The 25,112-nt window shown below is 44.6% G+C and overlaps 1 long non-coding RNA gene across 1 annotated transcript; it reads left to right on the top strand.

The window, feature by feature from the left end:
- Nucleotides 1–224: 224 nt before the first annotated feature.
- LOC104003960 (uncharacterized) lies at nt 225–25,112 on the top strand. Its single transcript, XR_676765.4, has 5 exons — nt 225–604; nt 957–1,059; nt 19,233–19,418; nt 21,048–21,240; nt 24,682–25,112. It is a non-coding gene; the product is annotated as an uncharacterized LOC104003960 (long non-coding RNA).

Raw genomic sequence — 25,112 nt, 5'->3', positions numbered from 1 at the left:
TTCGCTTTGCTGCAGAGACATCTGGAAATGTGGATTGAGGGTGGAAATAAAATGAAGATGTCCTGGAAACTTCCAACTGATCCTTGGGTCTAATTGGTGTGGGATATGCAACACAAGCGTGAGAAGCCATGAAGTGAGAGCCCCGACAGGGGCTCAGAGTCAAAAACCTAGATATTAGCTCCCAAAGTCCTTCCAAATCTGCTCCAGCTCCTCACATCACTCCTAGCTGCCCTTGGCCCTCTCCACCTTTCCCCTCCCGATTCCTTGGAAAATAAGCGTTCCTCCCCCACCCCCACCCCCAGCTCTACGAACACAATAGAGAAGAAAAAATTGTCTTTTAAGATAATTTCCTCCAAATCCTTCTCAGTTTCAACTGCATGAAGACAAAATGCAGGCTGTTAATTCGATGAACAGATTGTGATTAGGCTGGGGGAGGCTAGAATTGTAATAATTTTATAGCTACAATAATAAAGACCCAGAAGTGGGCAAGACCTATGCAAGTTCACAGACTAGGTTAAAGAAAAGGCCAGCGTTGAAGATGTGGGTGATTTCCAAGAAGGATAATCGACTTCAAGACAAGTCAAGAACACGATCTGGGAATCAGGTAGTCAGTATTCTATCCTGAGAGTGTAATATCTTCATCAGAGAGCTTAAGCCAGGCAGACGAGAGGCAGGGAGTGGGTTAGAGTGAAGCAGCAGGTGGCAGTGAGGGTGGAGAGAAGAAATGAAATATAGTCCTTGCCACAGAGAAAGAAGCGGTAAGACAAAAATGGCTAAGCAGCAAAAACAGGGAAATACTATATAAAACCTGCCTTAGCAATAAGTTATTTCTAAAGACTGTGAAGGTATTTAAATGCCCACTGCTAGATGGGATCAGCCTGGGAAGGTTTTCTAGAACAGGTGAATCTTAAACAGTGTCTGTCTGGGCTCCTTGTCAGTCCTGTCTCCCTTCACAGCTCCCTTGACCTAGAGGCCGGTGTCCTCCCATGGATGGCCTTTAAAACAACTGGCTGGCATATAATAAGAGGGGCACCTGTTGGAAGACTCCGGAGAAGGAAGGTATGGTCTCCTGGAACTTTTCCTGTGATTTTGCCTTGGGAGAGGAGAGAAGAGGAGGGAGATACTGAGCAGAGACTAGTTGGGGTGGGAGAAAGGCAAGATTGTGTCTTACAGTTTTCTCTTTGGGCTGTGACTTTGGACATGTTACTGGCTTGGGCTCTGCTGTTAGGAAATGGACGAGTCTTTGGCAGATGCCCCTGTGGGCCCACTGGGGCCAAATCCTGCACTGTTTGAGGCTTGCTTAGAGTACTAGAACTCTAGATCCTTTGCTCTTGTATCAGCCCCAAGAAAAAAGGATCTCTGGAAATGCTGCCCCTTGCAAAACGGTATAATAGTAGCTTTCCAGAGCAGACGAGACTAAGGCCATGTGACTGATGGAAAAGGGTCCTAGGGCCCCTCGCCCTCCCCAGCCCTGCTCGCCAGCCACAGACTATGCCTGCTTTGGAAGCTCAACTGTAGGATTGAGCCAGCAATAAACTTCTGGATGGTCACTGTCGGAATGGCCCTGGAGAAGGGGGAGGACCAAGAGCAAGAAATTGCCAAATGTGTCTGTCTCCTCAGCTCATCAGATGGCAGGAGTGAGCCCAAACTTTGGGAGTTCAGATTTAGAGGATGAGGCAAATGATCCTTCACAGCTCGAATAGATGAGACAGCTCTCCACACAGGGGACATCACTCAGACTGAGCCCTCTCACAAAGCTTCCCCTGAGTTCTCAGCAGCAGCTCTGGGGACAGCAACTCTACTGGAAAGAAAATATGTGTTCCCAATAAACCCACAGATACCAATTTATCAACCACATTCCCTTAACACACATTTCTCTTCTCCTTTCTTCCATCTCCATTGCCTTAATATTCATTCTATCCTCTCCCCAAGTCTCAATCTCTTTGTCTCTGTTACCTGTCTCTGTCTCTGTTTCTCTCTATGTGTCTGTCTCTGTTTCCTTTTTCTCTCTCCATATTCCCTGCCTTTGCCTTGTTCTTATGCTTGTTCTTATGCCCAGGGCCAGAAAAGGGACCCAGCCAGGTGACCGTGTCTCACTCATCCCAGTGCCTTAAGGTTCCCAACTCCCTAGAATCTAGTGTGTTCTCATTGCTCTGTACATCCCGACACTCTGCCTCAGTACCTCGTCAGCAGACCTTTCCTGAGGGCTCCCTACAGACCTCATAGGGTATCTTCCCAGGTCCTCCAGAGCCCATTTTTATCTACATACCCCCACCTATTTCTGTGATTCTGCTTCCATTGGTTCTGCTGGGTGCCCTTGGCAAAATATTCTTGAGTCCAGCTAGGCTCCTGGCACTGCCAAGGGATTCCTCAAGAGGGCACTGCCAGCCTTCTTGGTGGCAGCCTGCTGCCTGTACTGGGTGCCTGTGGGAACAATGCAGGATTGTATAAAACTCGTAAACAGTTTGCTTCATGCAATTCTGATGGTACCTCAGAGAATCTGGGCCCCCTTGATCATAGCTTGGTTTGACTGTGCAGCTTTCTTGCAAATAACTCGAAAACACTTGAATATTACCTCCACTCTCTGCTCTATGATCCCATAGTATCAGATTATTGAAGGCCACAGATCAAGTGGGTTCTCCTTGCTTCATTGTGTAGACTGAACTCTAAAACTCAGAGAAGTCCGGTGAATTTCTCCCAGGAAAAACTAGATAAGGGATCAAGTGCCCAATCTAGTGGCCAACTTCTCCCTGAGCACAGAGAAGAACATAAAGGGGAAGAGAGAAAGCACAGTACCAGTGAGAGCCTGGGGTCATCTGCTATTATTTGGGCTTCTAGAGCTGAGGCTTTGCTTCTCATTCCCAGGATAATGTCTTCCCAGACCAAATTTTGGAAGGCAAGTGGCTGCGTCTTACAGCTTTCCTAGCCCTGGCATAGAAGACTGGCTGGCTGGCAGGCAGGCAGTATATTATGTCCTATGTACTTGTGGCTAGAACTTTCCACACCCAACTTCATGCCGATTGGCTAGACTATGCCTTTCTGGCCAAGAGAACCGAGGGCTGAGGGCCAGAGATGTCACATACTTTGAGCTGGCAGACAGGGGTAGAGAGTGGAGGGTGATCTTCTGCCTTTCCTGAAGGTTCAAGGAACAATGGGAGGATGGATAGGGGCAGGCCATGGGGTGTATTTGTGAGGGGGAGATGCCCGTGGCTTGGGATGGAGTAAAGAGTAGCCTGGAAGCCAAAATAATCACATGAAAAATCTCAGCTAAAGAATGCCTGAGGAGCACCACATAGCTACTAGCAATGTGAAGAAACAAGCTGTCCACAGAACCCACCTCCACCAACATAAAAACTTGGCCAGCTTTTGCAGGGTTGCCCCTGCAGGGAGGATGCTTGTTTGATGTGATTTCTGAGCAAAGTAGAAATAAAACTAGTATTATTTCTGGGGAACCAATGTTATTTGTTCAATTTGACTGATGGGATACTGAGACAACTTTCCCAATGGCACCTAGCAAGCAAAGACCAGAGCCATCTCTAGAGAATGCCTGTCTCCAGACTCTTATTGCTTGGAAGTTGCTTGGGAGGTTGTTCTGCTGTGAAAAAATGTGTGAATAGAGAGCCTTTGCCCTGAGCAACAACAGCCGGGGGCTGGGGGGAGGATGGACAGGCTTCGGGCTGCTGTAGCCCAAGTTTTCAACCTTCTACACTTCTCAGGTTAAGTAGGAGGCCGCTATTTGAAACCCAGGGCAGAGGCAAACTTCCTGCAGTTTGTAGGATCAGTGGGGTTCCAAATTAGTCAGTAAAAGTCAGTGAGGATTAGAGGATATTAAGGACTTTTTGTTCTATTTCTTAGGTGTGATAATAACGTGGTGATTATGTTTTTAAAAGGGTCATTATCCACTAGATATGAATAGAGAAATATTTATAGGTAAAATGTTATGATACCTGGGGTTTTCTCACTCCAGAAAATTTTAGTGTAACAAGGTTAGATGAAATAACATTGGTCAAATACTGCTAATTACTACGAGATGGGTATATGGAGGTTTACTATACTATTTTCTCTACTTTGTGCATAATTGAACAGAAAAGAGAAGCCATCAGAATTATGCTTCAGGCTGATCCAGAAGGAAAAAAAAGGGTGGGCACAGTGGCTCACACATATAATCCCAGGACTTTGGGAGGCCAAGGCTGGTGGACTGCTTGAGTCCCGGAGTTTGAGACCAGCCTGGGAAATACAGTCAGACCCTGTCTCTACAAAAATAAAAAATAAAAATTAGAGCTGAGCATGGTGGCACATACCTGTGTCCCCAGCTACTTGGGAGGCTGAAGTGGGAGGATTGCTTGAGCTCAGAAGGTTGAGGTTGCAGTGAGCCATGATCATGCCACTGCATTTCAGCCTGGGCTACAGAGGGAGGCTCTGAAAAGAAAAAAAAAAAAGAAAAGAAAAGAAAAAGAAAGAGAGAGAGAGACAAGGTGGGAGGGAGGGAGGGAGGGAGGGAAGCAAAAATATATACATTTCCAAGAGAAATCTCTGATGTTTCTATAAGGATGCCTATAGCCTGGTAAGAGTGATTGCCTCTGGGGAAGGGAATTGGGGGTGTGGAGTGGAAGGGAGACTTTTCACTCCATGCCCTTTAGTATGGTTGGAATTTGTCATTTTATGCATTTCTGACTTATTCTATTGAAAATCTCATTTGAAAAGTCCTTCAGGCTGGGTTGAGTGACAGAAGTCCACAGGCCCCTCAGGGTCTACTCTCATAATCCACTGACCTCAGGTGGATCATGAGAGTGACGCCGTCACCATGGCAGGTTAGCTAGCCTCCGCTGTCCTCACGCAAACATCCACTCTGCCTACCCCCTTCTGCCTGTATCTCTCCGAAACACTGATCTATTGTGAAATATAGGTTGCCCCTAACCTGAGGAGAAGACTCCTAGGAACCTCTCTGGAGGCACAGCAGGATGGGGAAGAGGAGTTGCTGCTCTTGCTTTGCTACCTGTGGGAGGGCAACACATGAGCCCTTGAAAGCCAGAAAGGTCCTCCACTCAAGAGGCAGCCTTCCAGGGGAACAAGCCCCCTCCTTGCCCATCTACTGACCCCACAAAGACTGAGAACTATATCTGTCTCTGAAGGTCCAGGCTCTGGCAGCTGCCCAGGCCTCCTTCTTTCAAAGCCACTGCCCGGAGCAGCCTTTTAGAGATGTGATTCCACCCCCTCCAACATCATCATCATCATGATCATCATCACCATATATGTTGTCCCTTTCAGGGAAACCAGGCCAAGCCCTTCATCTCTGGTTGCTTGACTGGTTGAAAGGTGTCACTCTGGGCTGTGGGTGACACTTCAACCCAAAGCTGGGCTCCTATGGAGCAGATTATCTAACATTGAGGCTGGAGTACCTTCCTTGGGAAACTGTGCCAGCAGTCAAGATGAAGAAGAAGGGGAACCTCGGTGCTCCCTGATGAGAGCTGCACATTCCCAAGTAAGCACAGATTATGTTGCTGGAGCTTAGAGCAAATACCCCACACAGAGACCTACCCCGTCCCTGCCTCTTAGCTGAGGCTTGCCATCCCCGCTGCCTCCTCCCCAGTCCTGGTCAAGCCCAGGAGGAGGCCTGGGCAGCTGCTCTCCCCACCGTCATGCACCCAAGTGACAGCCTATATCCTGGCACACGGAGGGAAGAGACTTGCTGCCTCCTCCTGCCTTTAAGTAGGAAGGAGCAGGCTCTTTGGACCTTGGGGAGCCCCCACCCTTCAAATATTCCTTCCTGAGGAACTCTGTTGCTATGGGATTTTCTCTGTGATAGCCCGGAGTTCATGACAGGCACTGGGACCTGGAGCTGATGCTGTCTGCAGGCTCTGCTGAGCTGTCGCCTACCTCCAGCCCCCACAGTAGGGAGGGGTTAATGCATCCTGCATCCTGGCCTGCCCTCCCCTAGGCTGTGCACACCCTGGCACTCAAGAGAAAAATGGTTTCTTTTTTTAAGCACAATTAGTCCAAAACCATAAAGTCTAAGAAGCGATTCCCCCTAAGGACCCTCCAAAGAGGGTTTTACATGCTCCTTGCGTTATCCTTGAAAATCCTTCAGAATTTCTAAAGCACTGCAGTTATTTCCACAGGCTGAATCCAGCAGTTCTTGGAAGGGTTTCAAAGGATACAGTGGCAGCAGCTCCCTGTAGCCTCTTCTCCTTCCTTACAGCAGAAACCTTCAAAAGAAAAGCAGACTCTCACTGGGATGTCCTCTCCACCCTGGCTCTACTGCTGCTGCCCATCCACAGAAGGTCCATTCAGTTCTTTGCCCAAGAGACCCCTTCCAAGGAGCTGGCTTTAGAGAGAGCCACTAAACCTAAGCTACAAGCATGAAGAGCCAATAGAGTTCTCCATTATGGGGGGCAGGAGCTGTTCAGCTGTCCTCAAATGTCCTCAAAAGGGGCGACATGGAGGTGGCTAGTGGATACTGAGGTGGAGCTGGATCTCCTAGTGAGAGCTGGGTTTGGAGAGAATGGTTATTCCTGGGCTTCCTGGAAGTAACTATCCTCTTCCACTGATAACTTATAACTGAGCAAGAGGGAAGTTGTTAGAATTGCAGCATGAAGAATTTTAGCTAGACATTAAGTGAGCCTTCCAGATGACCAGGGCTCTCTATGAGCAGTGGAATATAGTAGTTAATATATTATTATATATATATAGTATATATATATATATATATATATATATATATAGTATGTATATATATATATATATATATATATATATATATATATATATATATATATAAAGTTGTGCCCACAAGTCAGGCACAACTGGGCTTGATATCAGCTCCACCAAATACCAGCTCCATGACTTTGTGCAATGATTTAACTTATCTGAGTCTTCCTTTTTTCATCTTTAAAAAAGGAATAATAGCCGGGCGTGGTGGCTCACGCTTGTAATCCCAGCACTTTGGGATGCTGAGGCAGACGGGTCACCTAAGGTTGGGAGTTCGAGAACAGCCTGACCAACACGGGGAAACCCCGTCTCTACTAAAAATACAAAATTAGCCAGGTGTGGTGGCATATGCTTATAATCCCAGCTACTTGGGAGGCTGAGGCAGGAGAATCGCTTGAACCCAGGAGGCAGAGATTGCAGTGAGCTGAGATTGCACCATTGCACTCCAGCCTGGGCAACAAGAGCAAAGCTCTGTCTCAAAAAAAAAAAAAAAGGAATAATAATAGTGGTGACTTCACAGCGTTATTAAAAAGATTACACAAGGCCGAATGTGGTGGCTCACGCCTGTAATCCCAGCACTTTGGGAGACTGAGGCAGGAGGATCACTTGAGGTCGAGAGTTCAAGATCAGCCTAGTCAACATGGCGAAACCCTGTCTCTACTAAAACTATAAAAATTAGCCAGGCATGGCGGCGCATGCCTGTAATTCCAGCTACCCGGGAGGTTGAGGCCCAAGAAGTGCTTGAACCCGGAAAGCAGAGGTTACAGTGAGGCGAGATGGTGCCACTGCGTTCCGACAGATCTCAAAAAAAAAAAAAAGATTACACAAGATACTGAACATAAAATTCTTACCATAGTGCCTATGCTCAAGTATAATAACAATAATAATAATAATCACCAGATGGGGTGACAGAGTATCTCTGCAAATGTTTGATAAGCATTTAAAAAATAGAGGCTGAACTTTAGTGATCTCTAGAACCAACACCTTTCAGATCCAGGATTCCTATACTTCCCCTGAACCTGCCTATCTTTAAAATGGAGCCAAGGATATGTGCTTGGAAGAAGTGTTGAGACTCTTTGAGACACACCTAGCAGTTTCTTTGTGTATTTGTTGTCTTCTAACATCTCCACCAGCACCTCTGGGTATGTCTATCACTAGGGTGACCAATCACCAATCATCCCGGTTTGCCAGGAACGAAGAGATCCCAAGATGTGGGACTTTCAGTGCTAAAAATGGGTACAGCCTGGGAAAACCAAAACAAGTTGGTCAGCCTACACCAGCACTGGAACACTGCCTTAAGCATTGTGCTTGAAGCAGTTGCCTCAAGGGCTGCCAACAACAAAAGCAGGTGTTAGGTTCCCCTTGCTGAAATCACTAAATGGGAAATCCCCAAAGCCCCCCATTCTTCTGCTCTTTGAAATATCACGCCCAGGCAAGTAGGGTTGTCAGATAAAATACATGATGCTCAACTCAATTAAATTTGACTTTCAGATAAACAATGAATAATCATTTAAGTATATCCGAAATACTGGATGGGTCATACTTATACTGAGAAATTGCTCATTGTTTGTCTGAAAGTCTAATTTAACTGAATGCCTTGTATTTTTATTAGTGAATCCGGCAGCCCTACAGGCAAGGGCAGTCTGCTGTGGCAAGACAAGCTGGCTTTTGGGGTGTGAGCCACGAGAATGGCTAGGGAAATCTCACACAGGAAATCATGTTCCCTATGGACACACCTTCTTCTCTGCATCTCAGCCCTCAATCTCTTCATCTTGTGAGCCTGCCCTGGGCACCCCAGCCATGCTTTGTTCTGGGGAGGATCATTTGGGGCAAGGCAAGATGAGATGGGTCCTGAAGCAGGATACATAATCCATAATGGTTAGGAGTTTAGGCTTTGTAGGTAGCCAAATTGGGTTCATATCCCCCCTCAGTCTGGGACATAGCACAGTAAATGGCAATTCCCTGTTAATACTTAGAGGCCACCAGGCACAGTGGCTCACACCTGTAATCCCAACACTTTGGGAAGCCTAAGGGAGGAGGATCACTTGAGGCCAGGAGTTCAAGACCAACCTGGGCAACATAGTGAGACCCCCGTCTCTACAAAAAATTTAAAGATTAGCTGGGCGTCATGGTGCATGCCTGTAGTCCCAGCTACTCAGAAGCTGACGTGGGAGGATCACTTGAGCCCGAGAGGTCAAGGTTGCAGTGAGCCCTCATTGTGCCACTGCACTCCAGCCTGGGCAAAAAAGTGAGACCCTCTCTCAAAAAAAAAAAAAAATTACTTAGTTGCAGACCTTTGTCTTTTCTTTTCTCTTCTTATCCTGTATCTAGCACTTTGCCAGACATCGAGGGGAATACAGAGAAATGGGATGGTTTCCGGATGCAACCCTTGTTCTGAGAGAGCTTACAGCCTCCTCTGGAAGGAATATTACAGACGTTAACAAAATGAAAATTCAGACACAACTAACATTGAGCACCTATGCTGTGCTTGCCCTGCCCTAAGTGCACAAGTAAGCCAAATGTCAGCAGAGTGTCATCCTGTCCATTCCAGTTCAAATATAATTGGTTCAAGTTCCATGTTACCCCTTACCAGGGAAGTCCAGTGTCTTCCTCAAGATTTCTGAGAATTCTGAAAGGGCTCAGAATTCCATGTGGTTCTGAATTTGGGCTCCTAAGGAACTTCTGGTTTCAGTTCACCTTTTATGGCCACTACCTTCCGATTTCTTTTTCTTTTCTTTCTTTCTTTTTTTTTTTTTTTGGAATCGAAGTCTCTCTCTGTCACCCAGGCTGGAGTGCAGTGGTGCGATCTCGACTCACTGCAACCTCCACCTCCCGGGTTTAAGTGATTCTCGTGCCTCTGCCTCCTGAATAGCTGGGACCATGGGCGCGCCCATCACGCCCGGCTAATTTTTTTTTCTTTAATTGTACATTTTATTCATTCATTCATTTATTCATTCATACATTCACTCTTTCTTCCACCAAACAGATGCACTTGAACCCTGCCTAAAGAATTTGTGTGAACCATATGTGAAAGACTCTGACATCAACATTCTCTATTGACTAGTATTTCTCCATAAACAGAATAATGAGAATTAGCATTCAAAACTGTCTTAGGGGCCTTCTAGAATTCTGAAGTGCCTTCTGATATATGAAAGATTAAACTATACTCAATCAATATTTAATGTGATATATGAAAGCACAACGTGCAATATGACATGAGGGATGCAAGGATATCTAAAGCAATAAAAAGCAGAGGAAGAAGCTGGGTTCACAAGAGTAGAGAAGTAACTGCAAGTTAGAAATAAGAGTGAGGTGAGTTGTCCTGGTAGTGAGTTATCTGGGTGTTCAGAGAGAGCTAAGCTAGCCAGGGAACACGTCATAGAGGAAGTGAGACTTAAGCAAGATCTTGAGGAGTGATAGAATTTATCTAACCGAATAAGGAAGAGGGGAATTTTAGATGCAGGGGTTGATGCAAAGCACCTATGGCATGGGGGGAGTGAACAGATGAGATTGCAGTAACAATTTGCATAGAAGAATGGACATTTGCATAGAGAAATAGAGAATTGGAGTAAACAGGATATAAATTGCAGAGGTCCTTTAATCTTTTTGAATGCTATTTGATTGGCAATTGGAAGCAATTGAAGATTTTGGAGCAGGTAAATAACAATAAAAATTACGATTTTGGAGATTAATGTTGTATTAAGTGAAAAAATAAGCACAGTGTTGGCCATTGAAAGTAATTTGTAGTCGCAGTCTTGGCCATTATGACCATTATGGCTTACTTTTGCACCAGTCTAATAGTTGTGTGTGTCTATGCTGAGAAGAAAAGTGAATCAGCCAGTTATCAGATAGAGGATGCAGTTCAGAGGTTCATATAATGGGCTCCACCCAGTGTGATTAGGGCACGAACTGGGGTCATGGTAGTGTGAAGAAAGGAAAAGAAAAGATGCGCAAGGAGAGTAGAAAAGGAAGAGTGCCAAAAAATTTTACAAAGTAAGGATGAATGAGTTAAGGGAATGAAGCAGAAAAAGAAACTCTACGTGGCTGCAAGAGTGATGGTACCATTGATGGAAATAAGACAGGATAGAGACAGTATTAGTCAGAATTTATATTATCATATTCATGACTTGGAAATTTCACATTTCATACATATGGTTTATATGGTAGCTCTACATTAATTACACTGTTTGATTAACTAGACACTCCATTCCTTAATAGTGCCAGATGTCAAAGAGCTTACTAGATGCAGAGACTACTCACACTAATATCAGCAAGAGAGAGAGGGATGCTTACTCTGCAGATAAACCAGTTAGCTCTTTGTTACTTTGTAGAACACCATTCTGGAACTGTAATATTGGTAAATAAGAAGTTTACTTGTGCCTGGTTCAGTTGCTGGACCTCTGGGGAGGAAAGTACAATGGCTGAGAGAAATGAGCTTGAGTATCATCCAGCCTCTGAAGACTTTTAGACACCCGGCTAATTTTTGTATTTTTAGTAGAGACAGGGTTTCACCATGTTGGCCAGGCTGGTCTTGAACTCCTTATTTCAAGTGATCTGCCCTCCTCAGCCTCCCAAAGTGCTGGGATTACAGGCTTCAGCCACCGCGCCTGGTCTTCTTTCCTGATTTCTATTAAAAAAAAAAAAAAAACAGGTTGGATGTGGTGGCTCACGCCTGTAATCTCAGCACTTCAGGAGGCCAAGGCAGGAGGATCTCTTGAGTCTAGGAGTTCGAGATCATCCTGGGCAACACAGTGAGGCCCCGGTCTCTACAAAAAATGAAAAATTAGCTGGGCACAGTGGCGTGCACCTCTGGTCCCAGCTACTTGGGAGGCTAAGGCAGGAGGATTGCTTGAGCCCAGGAGTTCAAGGTTACAGCGAGCTATGATCGCACTCCAGCCTGAGGAACAGAGTAAGATGCTCATCTCTAAAATAGATAAATAAATTTTTAAAAGACCTTACACCTAAATTAACTGTAAATAATCTTTGGATGTCAGGACACTTTCAAAAAGAAAAGAAAAAAAAACCAGATACATAGGTGTTTTTTTTTTTTTTTAATGACTATCAACTAACAAAACATACAAAAGCCTCTGGATAATGTTTTGTATACATTTTGCCTCCTAAAGCTGTAAAATTATATTAACTAATTGTGGAGGAAAAAAAGCCAAATAATTTTTACTTTTCTGTTCTCTAGTTTTCTCTTGTGTCTGAAAAAAGTTGGTTAATTAAAAATAATAATAAAAATATCTATAGTAGGTATAACAACTACAGAGAAATATAAATATGTAAGATAATGATTATTATTTTTATTCACCTTATTAAGAAAGTTGTTATAGTTTATTCACATGATTAGTATGATATATATTATTTTATTTAACATACTGATAAGGTAATTCTGTTTAAAGCTAGTTACAAGCTTTAGATGATAACCTCTTTTTATATTTATATATCTACATATGCATAAAGGCATACATATAAAGTATATTAATAAATCTTTTACAAATTGTTATATTAATAATGTGCCAAAAGAGTAAAATTAGAATTTGAGACTTTTTTGTGAAATTGTTACCAAACCGAACTTAAGTCCACCTGCCCTGTGCAGTAAGTCCAAACACTGACATTGAGATTGCATGGAAAGAGAGGCCTTTATTACAGGGTGCCAAGCAAGGAGAATTGGGAAGCTAATGCTTAAAACCAGAACTCCAGGATAGCTTACAGGTAAGGATTTTTAAAGGTGGGTCGCAGAGGTTACAGGCAAAAGTCATAAATCAGTACATGAAGGCTACATATTGGTCTGACCTTAAAACACAAGACATCTCGAAGCAGGGGCCCACAGATGGATTCAAAGATTTTCTGATTTGCAATTGGTCAAGGAGATGAAGCCTTGACCAATTGTTCTAAAAATGTGGTGTCGGCCGGGCACGGTGGCTCACGCCTGTAATCCCAGCACTTTGGGAGGCAGAGGCGGGCGGATCGCGAGGTCAGGAGATCGAGACCATCCTGGCTAACACGGTGAAACCCCATCTCTACTAAAAATACAAAAAATTAGCCGGGCATGGTGATGGGCGCCTGTAGTCCCAGCTACTCGGGAGGCTGAGGCAAGAGAATGGCGTGAACCCAGGAGGCTGAGCTTGCAGTGAGAGGAGATTGCACCACTGCACTCTGGCCTGGGCAAAAGAGCGAGACTCCATCTCAAAAAAAAAAAAATGTGGTGTCAGCCAGCCTGGGCAACATAGTGAGACTACCTCTACAAAAAACTTCTTTTAATTAGCTGGGCATGATGGCACATGCCTGTCTTCCCAGCCACTCGGGAGGCTGAGGTGGGAGGATCACTTGAGCCTTGGAAGTGGAGGCTACAGTGAGCCATGATTGTGCCACAGCACTCCAGCCTGGGCCACAGAGTGAAACCGTGTTTTAAAAAAATGGGGGTGGGGGGAATCAGCAGAAAAGAATATTAGCTTTGGCTTTTGGGTGTGACCTCCTCCAGGCCCCTCAGGAAGAAATGTAAAACAACAACAGCAGAATTCAGTTCTCAGTTCCTCCCTATCTGAGGTCTGCGTGTCAGTGGATCCGTTTGGTGGGGGTCCAAGTTTCTGAAAAACAACTGAGGGACATACGTTAAGATGTTATCTTTAGTTTCTATAGGGGAATCAAACATCCTGTGATTCCAACTTCCTTGGCTATTGTTTTAAGCTACTATTATATTACCTTCCTGTTTATTAAGTTGCTTATTTACTAGCTAAGTGCCTGGAATTTCCCTCAAAGGAACCCAAGACTTTTGTTTATTTCCATGCTTGGGGGCCTGCAGGCCCCTAAGAGGGATCCCTGCTCCATCTCAGAATGACTGAATTATTTCATGCCCAGGCTAGTAGAGGTTTCTTTTTGTCACCAAATTATTGTTAATTCTCAGAGTTTTGCAAAATATTCTAAAGACATTTATTTATAAGAGTCTTTATTTTTAAACAAAAAGCTAATTTTCCAATAGCCATTGCTTATTGCTTAGTGATTTTACAATGTTGACTACAAGTATGTCTTACTTTAGATGTTTATGACTTATACCTTGTCCTTTCTAACAACTATTAATTTTGCCTTTCCTAAATGCGGAATAATACATCTATTAAGATATCTTTTATGCCTAAACTATATTTGGGTTTCCTAAAATAGCCATGAAATGACACAAAAATTTGCCCTTTCACCCTATTAAAGAAAGGGCAATAAGAATAATTAGGCTTCTGTAAATTTTTCCAACTTTTAATTAAGTCAAACTGTTATGAAAATTTTGTCTATCAAATTTAGTATAAAATAACCTGACAAATTAAAAATAGAATTTATCTTCTGGAGATAAGTGAAAGATGGAAATATAAATATCTTTCAATGATGAAATACTTTTCAAGTTAAAAAAAAAATGTAATCATATTTAAGCACAACAACTGATATAATTCCTGTCTACCAAAAGATTTCTTCCAAGATTTCAGATTCACAAGCCCCTTTCCCTTGTTTTGTTCATAAAGTTTCTGGGTAGGTGCTAAGAGTACTTACTCTCATGAGAATGGTCAGAGGTATATTGCTTATTTCAGGCTTTCATTAGATCCAGTAGCTCAGGCATAGCTATTTTGTCTAAAAGCTGTAACAGTAATAGCGAAACATGTAAAAACTTTAGCTTAGTTCTAGAGCTCCACTAAATGTCATGGTTACCCGTGCTGTGCAAACTCTTCTACTGACAAAAACTGCTCAACACTTTTTAGCACGTTGCCTAACCTCCTAGGAAATATTATTGTTTTCCCCTTCACACTGTCTGTTGCTGTGACACTCTAAACTCAGCCATGCTTCTTCATTGACTTGAAGAAAAAACAACCTACATTGCTTATTTCTGTTAGAGAATTCCCCATACCCTACACAGACCTTCAGAGACACCAGCCTGCTTTGCAAGAACTGTTTACTAAAAAATCCTGTCAACTTTGAGGAATACAAAATGGGCTCACTCTTCTTGTCATAAATGCTAATAATACTTTTGCTACCAATATAGTCTGCATCCTACTAGGGTACTACTTCATATGTGGACATCAGGTGTCAAGGTCACACCCTAACTTAGGCTGCAGGTTTAGCATAGTTTTTAGACTTTCAGGTATTTAAAATTACCACTCCTTCAGAGGTTGATGTTTCTCTAAAAATAATTTTTCAAATTATTCCAAAATTGCCCAATTACCTCCAAAATGAGGCACACGAAGGCTACTTTGGAGAACACCTAGATTGCCTCTTCATGCATACTATGCGAGCAACAATTCCCACATTAGAAATAATACAACTGCAAAAATGGTTCAAAATGTGTTTCTGACCCTAGCAAAAGTCCTAAATAACATAACTTTTAATCCCAAAGCCCAATAAACTATTCTAAATTTAGTAGCTAGGATTGTTATGGACAACCACATTACCCTTGATTTCCTCTTAACTAGCCAAGGGGAATTTTATGCTATAGCAAATACTTCTTGCTGCACCTATATACTACGAGGTAAGTAGAACAGCTGAAAAAGCCGTTTGTTTCCTGGACTAATAATCATTTTTTTTAATAATTGTTAGTAGTACAGTTGGCTCATGTGTCCTGCCAAAGTTTCAAGTGCTACTGCACAAACATTGTCTTATTAGAGTAGGCAACAACTCATCCTGCAACATAATGAGCAGAACAGACTTATTCTAACAAATTACAACCTCTTTTTTTTTTTTTCCCCAAGACAGGGTCTCACTCTGTCACCTAGCCTGGAGTGCAGTGGCATGATCTCAGCTCACTGCAACCTCTGCCTACGGAGCCCATGTGATCCTCCCACCCCAGCCTCCCAAGTGGCTGAGACTACAGGCACAAGCCACCACGCTCGGCTAATTTTTTGTATTTTTGTAGAGATGAGTTTTCGTCATGTTGCCCAGGCTGGTCTCAAACTCCTGAGCTCGAGCAATCTGCCCGCCTCGGCCTTCCAAAATGCTGGGATTACAGGCGTGAGTCACCATGCAAGGCCCAGATTACATTCTCTAAACAACCTCCTGATCAGCAAAATCTTGGCAATGGTGAAAACCTGTATATCATTGATTAATTATCTGCAGCTTGACTTTGTCGGCCCTTGGCTATAAGGGAGGCACTCAGAAAGAAACAAGCAGCCCCTGTCAGCTAGGACCTGGCCTGGCCCTATCAGTTGGGACTTACTGTTCTACTGCTAAACAATTTCACAGAATATCAACATCAGACAAGGCCACTCCGTGACCATGATGGATCAAGACATAACAACACCACGGTGTAATCAGATCTGAACACAGATAAAACATAAACAGTGTTTAAACCGTAAACGTGATCAAACTTCCCTCTATTCTGGGGAATATGAATGGCTGCTTCTTCTTTAATTACATCTTTATCTTTGCTCTAATCATCCGTCCTTATAGATAGCACTTATTGAAATACCCAATTATAGAACTACCCTGCTTCCTGACAGCATCCAATCAAGAGTAAAGCCCCACTTCCTTAGACCCTCCCCAAAATCACTTAAATCCAAATCCTATAAGTCATTCCTAACACTTGTCTTACTGAGGTTCCCCGATTCCTCATAGTGTGCACTCTCCCTTACTGCAATTTATTATCTCACTTTTATCCCACAAGAAAGAAATGATGGTCACCCCCATTTTACAGATAATAAAAGTGAGGCTCAGAATTTAACATTCCCAAGACTGATCAGCTAGTCAGCTGAGAAACCATACAAGAACTAGGACTTGCTTTTTGCAGTGTGCCACACTGCCCTTAAAAGAGTGCTTAAAGGGGGATTCTATTACATTCCTGGCTATTCCTCTAAAGAAAATTTCATTTTCCAACAGTCTGCATCTTACTATTAGTTGACATATTGGCATATCATCCCTTCCATGATTATCCTTGGCCACTTTGCTCTCATTTACCTGGCACACTATAGTTGCTCATTTAACTCTGTGTGTGTGTGTGTGTGTGTGTGTGTGTGTGTGTGTGTCTGGAGCTGTGCCTGGTTACTAGAATCACCCCGACCATATCTGCACAGAACAAAAACAGGCAGAATCTTTTTCTTCAGGTCCCTTCCAGGCTGGCCCTAACAGAGCTGAGAACTTGCCAGGCTATGGTGAGGCTGCTGCTAGCTCAGCACAGGAGTTTCAAGAGAGCGTGAAGAAAGGGGCCCAAGCTGCCTCTGCAGAGCTTCTGACTGTTTAGTGCTGACGGTGGAAAATCACCATCAGTCATCCAGCAAAGATGGAGTGGATTCTTACTGCCATCAGCCTCCTGCCCACCATGTGCTGGACACAAGAGGAGCAGGAAGGGGTTCAGAAGGGGTATAACATATGGCTTCTACTCTGGGTAGCTTACCTCAGCCTCCCCTACTGAGACTGTCTCCTGCCTTCTCTTGTTTCCTTCTCATGTGGGACCAAGTGTTGAGATGCTAAAAGAAATACTCTTGGGGGCAGAGGGTAGATATGCTGGCTGATGTGGGCATGAAACACAGGCATAAGAGACCTTAGATGAAAACTGTAAGCATTCGGGTCGGGGGCAGTGGCTCACTCCTGTAATCCCAGCACTTTGGGAGGCTGAGGCGGGTGGATCACGAGGTCAGGAGTTTGAGACCATCCTGGCCAACATGGTGAAACCCCGTCTCTACTAAAAATACAAAAATTAGCCAGGCGTGGTGGCGGGCGCCTGTAATCCCAGCTACTTAGGAGGCTGAGGCAGAGAATTGCTTGAACCTGGGAGGCAGACTTTGCAGTGAGCTGGGATCGCACCACTGCACTCCAGCCTGGGCGACAGAGCAAGACTCCGTCTCAAAAAAAAAAAAAAAAAATGTAAGCATTCATTGACCTAGGCATGTCAGCTCTAGGATAAAGACCAGACAAGAAGGTCTCCAGGGCTGGGGAGGTGAGAGAAAGGGAAGGAGGAGAGGAATAAAGTAGGGAAGGAGGAGGGCAACAAAGTTTTAGGCATTTTATGCAGCAGGGGCTTAGGGACAGCTATCTGAAATGTGTCTTAGGGGAACAAGGGAGTGTGCCTTTTCCCTTTTTTGAATTATGCATTCATTTTGGGTGGCTTGCTGAGCAGTTGGTAGCTTGTATCAGTAAAAGTAGAGCTAAAGCTGCTCTAAGGTGTTGTGAAAGGAAAATAAATCTCAGGACCCCAAAGTCACTAAGCCCGGGGAAGAGTCAAGCTGGGAATTATGTCAAGCAAACCTGCCTCCCATTTTATTCCTAAGTAAGATAGCTACAAAGATAAAAAGCTACATACCTCCCTCATAATTTGTCACAAGGAAATTTCTTGTGGGATTCAAGATCTTTACCCTAAAAGAGCTCTGTTTAATTTCACCCTGGCAATGTAAACTGATAGCTTATCTTCATAGGTACCAGAAAACAGACAGAACTCAAAGTTATAGCTCCGCTCACCTGAGACAAATGCATATCTGATCACGTCCTCTGCCTTATTGTTTATGTAAAAATGCAGATTCACAAAGCCAGACTAAGGCATAAGTGATTATTCCTCTATCCACCTCTCACATGTAAATTGTGTATTCAGTGAAAGACTAATCAGAGACTCAAAAGAATGCAACCATTTTTCTTTTATCTACCTATGACCTAGAAGCCCCCTTCTTTGAGTTCGAGTAGCCCGGCCTTTCTGGACTGAACCAATGTACATCTTACGTATATTGATTGATATCTCATGTCTCCCTAAAATGTAGTATAAAACCAAGCTGTGCCCCAACCACCTTGAAAACATGTTGTCAGAACTCCTAAGGCTGTGTCACAGGCACGAACTTAACCTTGGCAAAATAAACTTTCTAAATTTATTGAGATCTCTCTCAGATACTTTTGGTTCACAGTGTCATGAGAGTGACTCCTTCCCTGGGCCAGGCAGGAAACCCAGGAAGCTAATGAGATGGGACCAAGGAGGAGGGTCTGGAGTTTTGAGAAGGGGCTGCCAGGTTCCAAACTGTGTCAGATTCAGTGCCTTTTTCCTGAGAATCATCTGAGTCAGTGGCTGCTATGGGCTGTCCGAGATTGTACTCAGAACCTTCCCTCAAGGGCACTGTGGCTGGTAGGGGTAGAGATGTGTGCTGGACAGAGCCCACATGTAGGAGCTATAAGCACAAGACATCCTCTCCCCACAAGGCCCTAGCCTAGTGTTAGGCCTCTGAGCCCAAGCCTGCACGTATACGTCCAGATGGCCTGAAGCAAGTGAAGAATCACAAAAGAAGTGAAAATGGCTGGTTCCTCCCTTAACTGGTGACATTACCTTGTGAAATTCCTTCTCCTGGCTCATCCTGGCTCAAAAGCTCCCCCACTGAGCACCTTGTGACCCCCACCCCAGCCAGCCAGAGAACAACCCCCTTTGACTGTAATTTTCCACCACCTACCCAAATCCTGTAAAACAGCCCCACCCCTGTCTCCCTTCTCTGACTCTCTTTTGGGACACAGCCCGCCGGCAGCCAGGTGATTAGAAAGCTTTATTGCTCACACAAAGCCTGTTTGGTGGTCTCTTCATACAGACGCATCTGAAATTTGGTGCCATGACTCGAATCGGGGGACCTCCCTTGGAAGATCAATCCCCTGTCCTCCTGCTCGGAAGATCAATCCCCTGTCCTCCTGCTCTTTACTCCATGAGAAAGATCCACCTACAACCTCTGGTCCTCAGGCCAACCAGCCCAAGGAACATCTCACCAATTTTAAATCCGGTAAGCAGCATCTCTTTACTCTCTTCTCCAACCTCTCTCACTATCCCTCAACCTCTTTCTCCTTTCAATCTTGGTGCCACACTTCAATTTCTCCCTTCTCTTAATTTCAGTTTCTTTCCTTTTCTGGTAGAGACAGAGGAGATGCGTTTTATCCGTGAACCCAAAACTCCGGCTCCAGTCACGGACTCGGAAAGAAAGTCTTCCCTTGGTGTTTAATTACTGTGAGGACGCCTGCTTGATTATTCACCCACATTTCAGAGGTGTCTGATCACCACGGAGACGCCTGCCTTGATCCTTCACCCTTAGTGGCAAGCACCACTTTTTGGGGGTCAAGCACCCCCCACCCTTTCTCTCTGTGTCTCTACCCTCTCTTTTCTCTCTACTTTCTTGGGGGGCAAGCACCCCCCACCCCTTCTCCACTTTCCTGGGGGGCAAGCATCCCCCACCCCTTCTCTCCATGTCTCTACCCTCTCTTTTCTCTGGACTTGCCTCCTTCACTATAGGCAGGCTTCCACCCTCCATTCCTCCTTCTTCTCCCTTAGCCTGTGTTCTCAAGAACTTAAAACCTCTTCAACTCACACCTGACCTAAAACCTAAATGCCTTATTTTCTTCTGCAATGCTGCTTAACCCCAATACAAACTCGACAGTGGTTCCAAATAGCAAGAAAACGGCACTTTCGATTTTTCCATCCTACAAGATCTAGATAATTCTTGTCATAAAATGGGCAAACGGTCTGAGGTGCCTGACATCCAGGCATTCTTTTACACATCGGTCCGTCCCTAGTCTCTGTTCCCAATGCAGCTCCTCCCAAATCTTCCTTCTTTCCCTCCTGCCTGTCCCCTCAGTCCCAACCCCAAGTGTTGCTGAGTCTTTCCAATCTTCCTTTTTTATGGACCCATCTGACCTCTGCCCTCCTCCCCAGGCTGCTCCTCACCAGGCCAAGCCAGGTCCCAATTCTTCCTCAGCTCCGCTCCCCCACTCTATAATCTTTTGATCACCTCCCCTCCTCACACCCAGTCCAGCTTACAGTTTCGTTATGTGCCCTCCCCCACCAGCCCAGCAATTTCCTCTTAAAATGGTAGCTGGAACTACAGGCATAGTCAAGGTTAATGCTCCTTTTTCTTTATCCAACCTCTCCAAAATCAGTTAGCGTTTAGGCTCTTTTTCATCAAATATAAAAACCCAGCCCAGTTCATGGCTCATCTGGCAGCAACCCTGAGACGCTTTACAGCCCTAGACCCTAAAACGTCAAGGGCCGTCTTATTCTCAATATACATTTTATTACCCAATCCGCTCCCAACATTAAATAAAACTCCAAAAATTAAATTCCAGCCCTCAAACCCCACAACAGGACTTAATTAACCTCACCTTCAAGGTGTACAATAACAGAGTAGAGGCAGCCAAGTAGCAACATATTTCTGAGTTGCAATTCCTTGCCTCCAGTGTGGGAGAAACCCCAGCCACATCTCCAGCACACAGGAACTTCCAAACACATAAACCGCAGTGGCCAGGCATTCCTCCAGGACCACCTCCACCAGGAACTTGCTTCAAGTGCTGGAAATCTGGCCACTGGGCCAAGGAATGCCCACAGCCCAGGATTCCTCCTAAGCTGTGCCCCATCTGTGCAGGTACCCACTGGAAATTGGACTCTCCAACTCACCTGGCAGCCACTCCCAGAGCCACTGGAACTCTGGCCCAACACTCTCTGACTGACTCCTTCCCAGATCATCTCAGCTTAGCGGCTGAAGATTGATGCTGCCCAATCACCTCAGAAGCTTCCTGGACCATCACATACGCTTTGGGTAACTCTTACAGTGGAGGGTAAGTCCGTCCCCTTCTTAATCAATACGGAGGCTACCCACTCCACATTACCTTCTTTTCAAGGGCCTATTTCCCTTGCCCCATGACTGTTATGGTTATTGATGGCCAGGCTTCTAAACCTCTTAAAACTCCCCAACTCTGGTGCCAACTTGGACAATATTCTTTTATGCACTCCTTTTTAGTTATCCCCACCTGCCCAGTTCCCTTATTAGGCTGAGACATTTTAACTAAATTATCTGCTTCCCTGACTATTCCTAGGCTACAGCCACACCTCATTGCCACCCTTTTCCCCAGTTCAAAGCCTCCTTCACATCCTCCCCTTGTATCTCACCACCTTAATCCACAAGTATAGGACACCTCTACTCCATCCATGGTGACCGATCATGCATCCCTTATCATTCCATTAAAACCTAATCACCCTTACCCAACTCAACGCCAATATCCCATCCCACAGCAGCCTTTAAAAGGAGTAAAGCCTGTTATCACTTGCCTGTTACAGTGTGGCCTTTTAAAGCCTATAAACTCTCCTTACAATCCCCCCATTTTACCTATCCAAAAACCAGACAAGCCTTACAGGTTAGTTGAGGATCTGCACCTTATCAACCAAATTATCTTGCCTATCCACCCCATGGTGCCAAACCCATATACTCTCCTATCCTCAATACCTCCCTCCACAACCCCTTCACAACCCATTATTCTGTTCTGTGTGGCAAACATGCTTTCTTTACTATTCCTTTGCACCCTTCATCCCAGCCTGTCTTCGCTTTCACTTGGACTGACCCTGACACCCATCAGGCTCGGCAAATTACCTGGGCTGTACTGCCACAAGGCTTCACAGACAGCCCCCATTACTTCAGTCAAGCCCGAATTTCTTAATCTGTTACCTATCTCGGCATAATTCTTCATAAAAACACAGGTGCTCTCCCTGCCGATCCTGTCCAACTGATCTCTCAAACCCCAACCCCTTCTACAAAACAACAACTCCTTTCCTTCCTGGGCATGGTTGGATACTTTTACCTTTGGATATCTGGTTTTGCCATCCTAACAAAACCATTATGTAAACTCACAAAAGAAAACCTAGCTGATGCCATAGATCCTAAATCCTTTTCCCACTCCTCTTTCCGTTCCTTGAAGACAGCATTAGAGAATGCTTCCACACTAGCTCTCCCTGACTCATCCCAACCCTTTTTCATTACACACAGCCAAAGTGCAGGGCTGTGTGGTCGAAATTCTTACACAAGGACCGGGACCACTCCCTGTGGCCTTTTTATCCAAACAACTTGAGCTTACTGTTTTAGCCTAGCCCTCATGTCTGCATACGGCAGCTGCCTCTGTTTTAATATTTTAGAGGCCCTCAAAATCACAAACTGTGCTCAACTCACTCTCTACAGTTCTCATAACTTCCAAAATCTATTTTCTTCCTCACACCAGATGCACATACTTTCTGCCCCCCTCCACTACCTCTCAGCAAGCCGAACTCATTGCCTTAACTAGAGCCCTCACTCTTGCAAAAGGACTATGCATCAATATTTATACTGACTCTAAATATGCCTTCTATATTCTGCACCACCATGCTGTTATAAGGGCAGAAAGAGGTTTCCTCACTACGCAAGGGTCCTCCATCATTAATTCCTCTTTAATAAAAACTCTTCTCAAGGCTGCTTTACTTCCAAAGGAAGCTGGAGTCATTCACTGCAAGGGCCGTCAAAAGGCGTCAGATCCCATCGCTCAGGGCAACGCTTATGCTGATAAGGTAGCTAAAAAAGCAGCTAGAGTACAACTTCGTCCCTCATGGCCAGTTTTTCTCCTTCTCATCGGTCACTCCCACCTACTCCCCTACTGAAACTTCCACCTATCAATCTCTTCCCACACAAGGCAAATGGTTCTTGAACCAAGGAAAATATCTCCTTCCTGGTGGGTGCCTGTAATCCCAGCTACTCGGGAGGCTGAGACAGGAGAATCGCTTGAACTCAGTAGGCTGAGGTTGCAGTGAGCCAAGATCATGCCACTGCACTCCAGCATGGGTTACAGGAGCAAGACTCTGTCTCAAAAAAATAAATAAATAAAATAAAATAAAATAAAATCTCTCTTATTTAAAAAAAAAAAAAAAAGAAGAAGAAAGAAAATATCTCCTTCCAGCCTCACAGGCCGATTTTATTCTGTCGTCATTTCATAGCCTCTTCCATGTAGGTTACAAGCCACTAGCCCGCCTTTTAGAACCTCTCATTTCCTTTCCACCGTGGAAATCTATCCTCAAGGAAATCACTTCTCAGTGTTCCATCTGCTATTCTACTACTCCTCAGGGATTGTTCAGGCCCCCTCCCTTCCCTACACATCAAGCTCGGGGATTTGCCCCTGCCCAGGACTGGCAAATTGACTTTACTCACATGCCTCGAGTCAGGAAACTAAAATACCTCTTGGTCTGGGTGGGTAGAGGTCTTTCCCACAGGGTCTGAAAAGGCTACTGCGGTCATTTCTTCCTTTCTGTAAGACATAATTCCTTGGTTTGGCCTTCCCACCTCTATACAGTCCAATAATGGACCAGCCTTTACTAGTTAAATCACCCAAGCAGTTTCTCAGGCTCTTGGTATTCAGTGAAACCCTCATACCTCTTACCATCCTCAATCTTCAGAAAAGGTAGAATGGACTAATGGTCTTTTAAAAACGCACCTCACCAAGCTCAGCCACCAACTTAAAAATGACTAGACAATACTTTTACCACTTTCCCTTCTCAAAATTCGGGCCTGTCCTCGGAATGCTACAGGTTACAGCCCATTTGAGCTCCTGTATAGACACTCCTTTTTATTAGGCCCCCGTCTCATTCCAGACACCAGCCCAACTTGGGCTGTGCCCCAAAAACTTGTCATCCCTACTATCTTCTGTCTAGTTATACTCCTATTCACCGTTCTCAACTACTCATAAATGCCCTGCTCTTGTTTACACTGCCGGTTTACACTGTTTCTCCAAGCCATCACAGCTGATATCTCCTGGTGCTATCCCCAAACCGCCCACCACTCTTAACTCCCTCTTAAAGTAAATAAATAATCTTTACTGGCAGGGCTATGCTGAACCTCCTTGGGCACTCTCTAATTGGATGTCCTGGGTCCTCCCAATTCTTAGTCCTTTAATACCTGTTTTTCTCCTCTTATTCGGACCTTGTGTCTTCCGTTTAGTTTTTCAATTCATACAAAACCGCACCCAGGCCATCACCAATCATTCTATACAACAAGTGTTTCTTCTAACAACCCCACAATATCACCCCTTATCACAAAATCTTCCTTCAGCTTAATCTCTCCCACTCTAGGTTCCCAAGCCTCCCCTAATCCCGCTTGAAGCAGCCCTGAGAAACATCGCCCATTATATCTCCATACCACCCCCCAAAAGTTATTGCTGCCCCAACACTTCAACACTATTTTATTTTATTTTTCTTATCAATATAAGAAGACAGGAACGTCAGATCTCTGAGCCCAAGCCTGCATATATACATCCAGATGGCCTGAAGCAAGTAAAGAATCACAAAAGAAGTGAAAATGGCCAGTTCCTGCATGAACTGGTGACATTACCTTGTGAAATTCCTTCTCCTGGCTCATCCTGACTCAAAAGCTCCCCCACTGAACACCTTGTGACCCCCACCCCAGCCAGCCAGAGAACAACCCCCTTTGACTGTAATTTTCCACTACCTAACAAAATCCTATAAAACAGCCCCACCCCTATCTCCCTTCTCTGACTCTTTTTGGATTCAGCCTGCCTGCACCCAGGTGATTAAAAAGCTTTATTTCTCACACAAAGCCTGTTTGGTGATTTCACATGGACGCGCATGAAACCTAGTATGGTGCCTTGGTTGTGGCTGGCCTTTATTAAATAACCAGAGA

Source organism: Pan troglodytes, chromosome X (genome assembly GCF_028858775.2).
Source record: "Pan troglodytes isolate AG18354 chromosome X, NHGRI_mPanTro3-v2.0_pri, whole genome shotgun sequence".
Lineage (NCBI taxonomy): Eukaryota > Metazoa > Chordata > Mammalia > Primates > Hominidae > Pan > Pan troglodytes.
This window is presented reverse-complemented; position numbering and strand designations above follow the sequence as displayed.